The sequence below is a fragment of the Arachis stenosperma genome, chromosome 9, assembly GCF_014773155.1.
Source record: "Arachis stenosperma cultivar V10309 chromosome 9, arast.V10309.gnm1.PFL2, whole genome shotgun sequence".
Taxonomy (NCBI): Eukaryota; Viridiplantae; Streptophyta; class Magnoliopsida; order Fabales; family Fabaceae; genus Arachis; species Arachis stenosperma.
The window spans coordinates 118,436,811-118,444,143 of record NC_080385.1 but is presented as its reverse complement, the minus strand read 5'-3'; the positions used below and the strand labels follow the sequence as shown (position 1 = coordinate 118,444,143).

The following is a 7,333-nucleotide window of genomic DNA, read 5'->3' as shown; positions in this document are numbered from 1 at the left end:
TCTACCTTTGCCTTATCCACCTCTATTCCCCTGCTTGAAATTTTGTGCCCAAGGACAATTCCCTCAGTCACCATAAAGTGACATTTCTCCCAGTTTAAAACCAGGTTAGTCTCTTGGCATCTTTTCAGGACAAGTGATAGGTGGTTAAGACAGGAGCTGAATGAGTCTCCATATACTGAGAAGTCATCCATGAAGACTTCCAGAAATTTCTCTACCATGTCTGAGAAGATAGAGAGCATGCACCTCTGAAAGGTTGCAGGTGCATTGCACAGACCAAAAGGCATTCTCCTATAGGCAAACACGCCAGAAGGGCAGGTGAATGCTGTTTTCTCTTGGTCCTGGGGATCTACTGCAATTTGGTTGTAGCCTGAATAGCCATCCAAAAAGCAGTAATAGTCATGACCAGCTAGTCTTTCTAGCATTTGGTCTATGAATGGTAAAGGAAAATGATCCTTTCTGGTGGCTGTATTGAGCCTTCTGTAGTCAATACACATACGCCACCCTGTGACTGTCCTTGTAGGAACCAATTCATTTTTTTCATTATGAACCACTGTCATGCCTCCCTTTTTGGGAACAACTTGGACAGGGCTCACCCAGGGGCTATCAGAAATAGGATAAATAATCCCAGCCTCTAGTAATTTAGTGACCTCCTTCTGCACCACCTCCTTCATGGCTGGATTTAGCCGCCTCTGTGGTTGGACCACTGGTTTGGCATTATCCTCCAATAGGATCTTGTGCATGCATCTAGCCGGGCTAATGCCCTTAAGATCACTTATGGACCACCCAAGAGCTGTCTTGTGCGTCCTTAGCACTTGAATCAGTGCTTCCTCTTCTTGTGGATCTAAAGCAGAGCTTATAATCACTGGAAAAGTGTCACCCTCTCCTAGAAATGCATATTTCAGAGATGGTGGTAGAGGTTTGAGTTCAGGTTTGGGAGGTTTATCCTCCTCCTGAGGAATTTTCGAAAATTCCTTTACTTCCTCTAGCTCTTCTTGATCAGGTTGAGCATTTTTGAAGATGTCCTCAAGCTCTGATTCTAGGCTTTCAGTCATATTGATCTCTTCTACCAGAGAGTCAATAATGTCAGCGCCCATGCAATCATCTGGTGTGTCTGGATGCTGCATTGCCTTCACAGCATTCAACTTGAACTCATCCTCATTGACTCTCAGGGTTACTTCCCCTTTTTGTACATCAATGAGAGTTCGTCCAGTTGCTAGGAATGGTCTTCCTAGAATGAGAGTTACACTTTTGTGCTCCTCCATTTCCAGCACCACAAAGTCAGTGGGAAAGGCAAATGGCCCAACCTTGACAATCATGTCCTCTATTATGCCTGATGGGTGTTTAATGGAGCCATCAGCAAGTTGGAGGCATATCCTGGTTGGTTTGACTTCTCCAGCCAACCCAAGCTTTCTGATAGTGGATGCAGGTATTAGTTTGATGCTTGCTCCAAGATCACATAGGGCTGTCTTGGTGCAAGCGCCTTCTAATGTGCATGGTATTATAAAGCTTCCAGGATCTTGAAGCTTTTCTGGTAAGCTTTTAAGTATGACTGCACTGCATTCTTCAGTGAGAAACACTTTTTCAGTTTCTCTCCAGTCCTTCTTATGACTTAAGATCTCTTTCATGAACTTAGCATAAGAAGGTATTTGCTCAAGTGCCTCTGCAAACGGAATCTTTATTTCAAGAGTTCTTAGATAGTCTGCAAAGCGGGCAAATTGCTTATCCTGTTCCGCTTTGTGGAGTTTCTGAGGATAAGGCATCTTGGCTTGATATTCTTCAACCTTAGATGCTGCAGGTTTATTCCTTACAGAAGTGGTTGAAGAGGCCTTGTTAGAAGGATTATTATCAGCACTTTCAGGTGTCTGATTCTCCCTTGGCATTTGAACGCCAGGATTGGGAGGAAAATGGGCGTTTAACGCCAGCTTTTCCCCCTTTTCTGGCGTTTGAACGCCAGAATTGGGCAAGGAATGGGCGTTTAACGCCAGCTTTCCTTCCCTTTCTGGCGTTTGGACGCCAATAACATTCCTCTCTGGGCTCTTACTGTCCTCAGAGGGATTTTTAACAGTGGTTTGGTTATCCTCTGTCAATTGTTCCTTGTTTGGCTTTTTGCTCTTTTGAACAGTGTTATTTAGTGTCTTCCCACTCCTCAGTTGAACTGCTTGACATCCTTCTGTTATCTGTTTAGATATTTGCTGTTTTGCTTGATTCAACTGCAGTTCCATGTTCTTGTTAGCAACTTTAGTATCATGGAGCATTTCCTTAAATTCTGCTAACTGTTCTGTCATCAGGAGCAATTGTTGATTAAGCTCATTCATCTGTTCTTGAGGATTAGGATCAGTGACTAATGCCATGACCTCCTCCTGTGGAACGAACTCACTGCTAGAATATAAGTACTGGTTTCTAGCAACAGTGTCTATAAGCTCTTGAGCTTCTTCAATTGTCTTCCTCATGTGTATAGATCCACCAGCTGAGTGGTCTAAAGACATCTGAGCTTTTTCTGTGAGCCCATAGTAGAAGATGTCTAACTGTACCCATTCTGAAAACATTTCAGAGGGGCATTTTCTTAGCATACCTCTATACCTCTCCCAGGCATTATAAAGGGATTCATTATCCTCTTGTTTAAAGCCTTGGATGTCCAGCCTTAGCTGTGTCATCCTCTTTGGAGGGTAGAAATGATTTAGGAATTTGTCTGATAACTGTTTCCATGTCTTTATGCTTGCTGTAGGTTGGTTATTTAACCACCTTTTTGCTTGATCTTTTACAGCAAATGGAAACAGTAATAATCTGTAGACATCCTGATCTACCTCTTTATCATGTACTGTGTCAGCAATTTGTAAGAACTGTGCCAGAAACTCAGTAGGTTCTTCCTGTGGAAGACCGGAATACTGGCAATTTTGCTGCACTATGATAATGAGTTGAGGGTTTAGCTCAAAGCTGCTTGCTTTGATGGGAGGTATACAGATGCTACTCCCATATGCAGCTGTAATGGGGTTGGCATATGACCCCAGAGTCCTCTTGGACTGATTAATTCCACTTGAGTCCATAATGGACAAAAGGGAAATGATAATGATTGCAAAAAGATAAATTTTGTTTTTTTTTTTGTTTTTTTTTTTGAATTAAACGAAAAATAAAAATAAAAATAAAAACAAAAAGAAAAAAAAAATAAAATTTTGAAAATCAAAAAGAAAAGAAGATCAAAGCAAATTGAGAACTGAATCAATTAGTTAATTAAAAAGATTTTGAAAACAGCAATTAAAAAGATATGATTGAAAAGTTTTTATGAAAAAGATTTGGTTTTTAAAAAGAGGAAAGAGAAAAACACAAAATGACACCAAACTTAAAATTTTAGAAAATCAAACACTAATTTTTTCGAAAATTTTAAAGAGAAAAACACAACGAGGACACCAAACTTAGAATTTTTATGAATCAGAAAGGGACTAAGAACATGCAAAATCGAAAATCTTAAAAGAAAAACAAAAGCATGTAATTGACACCAAACTTAGAATATGAAACTAGACTCAACTAAAAAGACTCTAAACCAACAAAAATAAAAAAATCCTAATCTAAGCAACAAGATAAGCCGTCAGTTGTCCAAACTCGAACAATCCCCGGCAACGGCGCCAAAAACTTGGTGCACGAAATTGCAATAACACTTTTGCAATCCCGCACAACTAACCAGCAAGTGCACTGGGTCGTCCAAGTAATACCTTGCGTGAGCAAGGGTCGATCCCACGGAGATTGTCGGCTTGAAGCAAGCTATGGTTATCTTGTAAATCTTAGTCAGGATATCAGAAATTATCAGGATTGATTGTAAAAAGCAGAAGAACATGAAAAAGGTACTTGTTTTGCAGTAATGGAGAATAGGCTGAGGCTTTGGAGATGCCCATCTTCTGAATCTCTGCTTTCCTACTGTCATCTTCATCAAACACGCAAGGCTCCTTCCATGGCAAGCTGTATGTAGGGTTTCACCGTTGTCAGTGGCTACCTCCCATCCTCTCAGTGAAAATACGTCCCTGATGCTCTGTCACAGCATAGGCTAATCATCTATCGGTTCTCAATCAGAGCGGAGTAGAATCCAGTGATTCTTTTGGCGTCTGTCACTAACGCCCCGCCTTCAGGAGTTTGAAGCACGTCACAGTCATTCAATCATTGAGTCCTACTCAGAATACCACAGACAAGGTTTAGACCTTCCGGACTCTCTTGAATGCCGCCATCAGTTCTAGCTTATACCACGAAGATTCTTGTTAAGGAATCCAAGAGACATCTACTCAATCTAAGGTAGAACAGAGGTGGTTGTCAGGCACATGTTCATAGTTGAGAATGATGATGAGTGTCACAGATCATCACATTCATCCGGGTTAAGAGCAAGTGATATCTTAGAATGGAAGCAAGCATGATTGAATAAGAAACAGTAGTAATTGCATTAATCCATCAAGACACAGCAGAGCTCCTCACCCCCAACCATGGGGTTTAGAGACTCATGCTGTGGAAGGTACAAGAAACGTGTAAAAAGTGTTATGAGGTCATCCGGTACTGATACCATGTCAAAAGATCCTATTAATAGTAAAAGCTAGTATCCTAAGGTTTACAGAAATGAGTAAATGACAGAAAAATCCACTTCCGGGCCCACTTGGTGTGTGCTTGGGCTGAGCATTGAAGCTTTTATGTGTAGAGACGTTTTCTGGAGTTAAACGCCAGCTTTCATGCCAGTTTGGGCGTTTAACGCTGGAATTTCTGATGCTGATTTGCCACGCCGGTTTGGGCCATCAAATCATGGGCAAAGTATGGACTATTATATATTTCTGGAAAGCCCAGGATGTCTACTTTCCAACGCCGTTGAGAGCGCGCCCATTGGGCTTCTGTAGCTCCAGAAAATCTACTTCGAGTGCAGGGAGGTCAGAATCCAACAGCATCTGCAGTCCTTTTCAGTCTCTGGATCAGATTTTTGCTCAGAACCTTCAATTTTAGCCAGAAAATACCTGAAATCACAGAGAAACACACAAACTCATAGTAAAGTCCAGAAAAGTGAATTTTAGCTAAAAACTAATAAAAATATAATAAAAACTAACTAAAAGATACTAAAAACATACTAAAAACACTGCCAAAAAGCGTATAAATTATCCGCTCATCAGTTGTACCTCAATGATTCCCAGCTTCTCCATTACAGAGAGTGGCATAAGATTTATCCCTGACCCAAGATCACATAGAGCTTTTTCAAAGCTCATGGTGCCAATGGTGCAAGGTATTAAGAACTTGCCAGGATCTTGTTTCTTTTGAGGTAGAGTTCTCTGAATCCAAGTATCTAGTTCACTAATGAGCAAGGGAGGTTTACTTTCCCAAGTCTCATTACCAAATAGCTTGGCATTCAGCTTCATGATAGCTCCTAAATATTGAGCAACTTGCTCTCCAGTTACATCTTCATCCTCTTCTGAGGAAGAATAGTCTTCAGAGCTCAAGAATGGCAGAAGGAGATTTAATGGAATCTCTATGGTCTCTAGATGAGCCTCAGATTCCTCAGGATCCTTAATAGGAAACTCCTTCTTGATTGAGAAACGTCCCAGGAGGTCTTCCTCACTAGGATTTTCGTCCTCCTCCTCCCTTATGCATTCGGCCATATTGACTATGTCAATGGCCTTGCATTCTCCTTTTGGATTCTCTTCTGTATTGCTTGGAAGAATACTGGGAGGAGTTCCAATGACTTTCTTACTCAGCTGGCCTACTTGTGCCTCCAGATTTCTAATGGAGGATCTTGTTTCATTCATGAAACTGAAAGTGGCTTTTGACAGAGCAGAGACTATATTGGCTAAATTAGAATTGTTTTGTTCAGAATTCTCTGTCTGTTGCTGAGAAGATGATGGATATGGCTTGCTATTGCCCAGCCTAGTACGTCCACCATTGTTAAAACCTTGTTGAGGTTTTTGTTGATCCTTCCAGGAGAAATTTGGATGATTTCTCCATGATGAGTTATAGGTGTTTCCATAAGGTTTACCCATGTAGTTAACCTCTGCCATGGCAGGGTTCTCAGGATCATAAGCTTCTTCAGAAGCTACCTCTCTAGTACTGTTGGATGCATGTTGCAACCCATTCAGATTTTGAGAGATCATGTTGACCTGTTGAGTCAACACTTTGTTCTGAGCCAATATGGCATTCAGAGCATCAATTTCAAGAACTCCTTTCTTCTGAGGTGCCCCATTGTTCACGGAATTCCTTTGATCAGAAGTATACATGAACTGGTTATTTGCAACCATGTCAATGAGTTCTTGAGCCTCTCCAGGCGTTTTCTTCAGGTGAATAGATCCACCTGCAGAATGGTCCAATGACATTTTCGAAAATTCAGAGAGACCATAATAGAATATATCCAATATGGTCCATTCTGAAAACATGTCAGATGGACATCTTTTGGTCAGCTGCTTGTATCTTTCCCAAGCTTCATAGAGGGATTCACCATCTTTTTGTTTGAAAGTTTGAACATCCACTCTCAGCTTGCTCAGCTTTTGAGGAGGAAAGAATTTATCCAAGAATGCAGTGACAAGCTTATCCCTTGAGTCCAGGCTATCCTTGGGTTGTGAATCCAACCATACTCTAGCTCTGTCTCTTACAGCAAAAGGGAAAAGCATGAGTCTGTAGACTTCAGGATCAACTCCATTCATCTTTACAGTCTCACAGATCTGCAAGAACTCAGTTAAAAACTGATAAGGATCTTCAGATGGAAGTCCATAGAACTTGCAGTTTTGTTGCATTAAAGCAACTAGTTGAGGCTTAAGCTCAAAGTTATTGGCTCCAATGGCAGGAATGGAGATGCTTCTTCCATCAAACTTGGACGTTGGCTTAGTGAAGTCACCAAGCATTCTCCTTGCATTATTATTATTTTCGGCCATCTCCTTCTCTTGTTCTAATGTTTCTGAAAGGTTACCTTTAGAATAATTATATTTGGCTTCTCTTAATTTTCTCTTTAGAGTCCTTTCAGGTTCTGGATCAGTTTCAACAAGAGTGCCTTTATCCCTGTTCCTGCTCATATGAAAGAGAAGGAAACAAGAAAAGAAGAGGAATCCTCTATGTCACAGTATAGAGATTCCTTTGTGTTAGTAGAAAAAGAAAGGGGGTAGAAGAATGAAGAATGGATTCGGATTTATGGATGAAGAGAGGTGAAGAGAAGTGTTAGTAATTAAATAATTAAATAGAAGAAGAAAAGAGAAGAGAAAATTCGAAAATAATTTTGAAAAGGAGTTAGTGATTTTCGAAAATTAGAGATAAAATGTAATTAAAATTAAAACATGAAACAATTAATTAATTAAAAAGAATTTTTGACAAAGAAAGAGATATTTTCGAAAAT

At 40.4% G+C, this 7,333-nt stretch overlaps 1 non-coding gene across 1 annotated transcript; it reads left to right on the top strand.

The window, feature by feature from the left end:
• The first annotated feature begins 6,381 nt into the window (after nt 1-6,381).
• LOC130952928 (small nucleolar RNA R71) lies at nt 6,382-6,485 on the top strand. The gene has a single exon (XR_009075103.1). It is a non-coding gene; the product is annotated as a small nucleolar RNA R71 (small nucleolar RNA).
• Nucleotides 6,486-7,333: the final 848 nt, after the last annotated feature.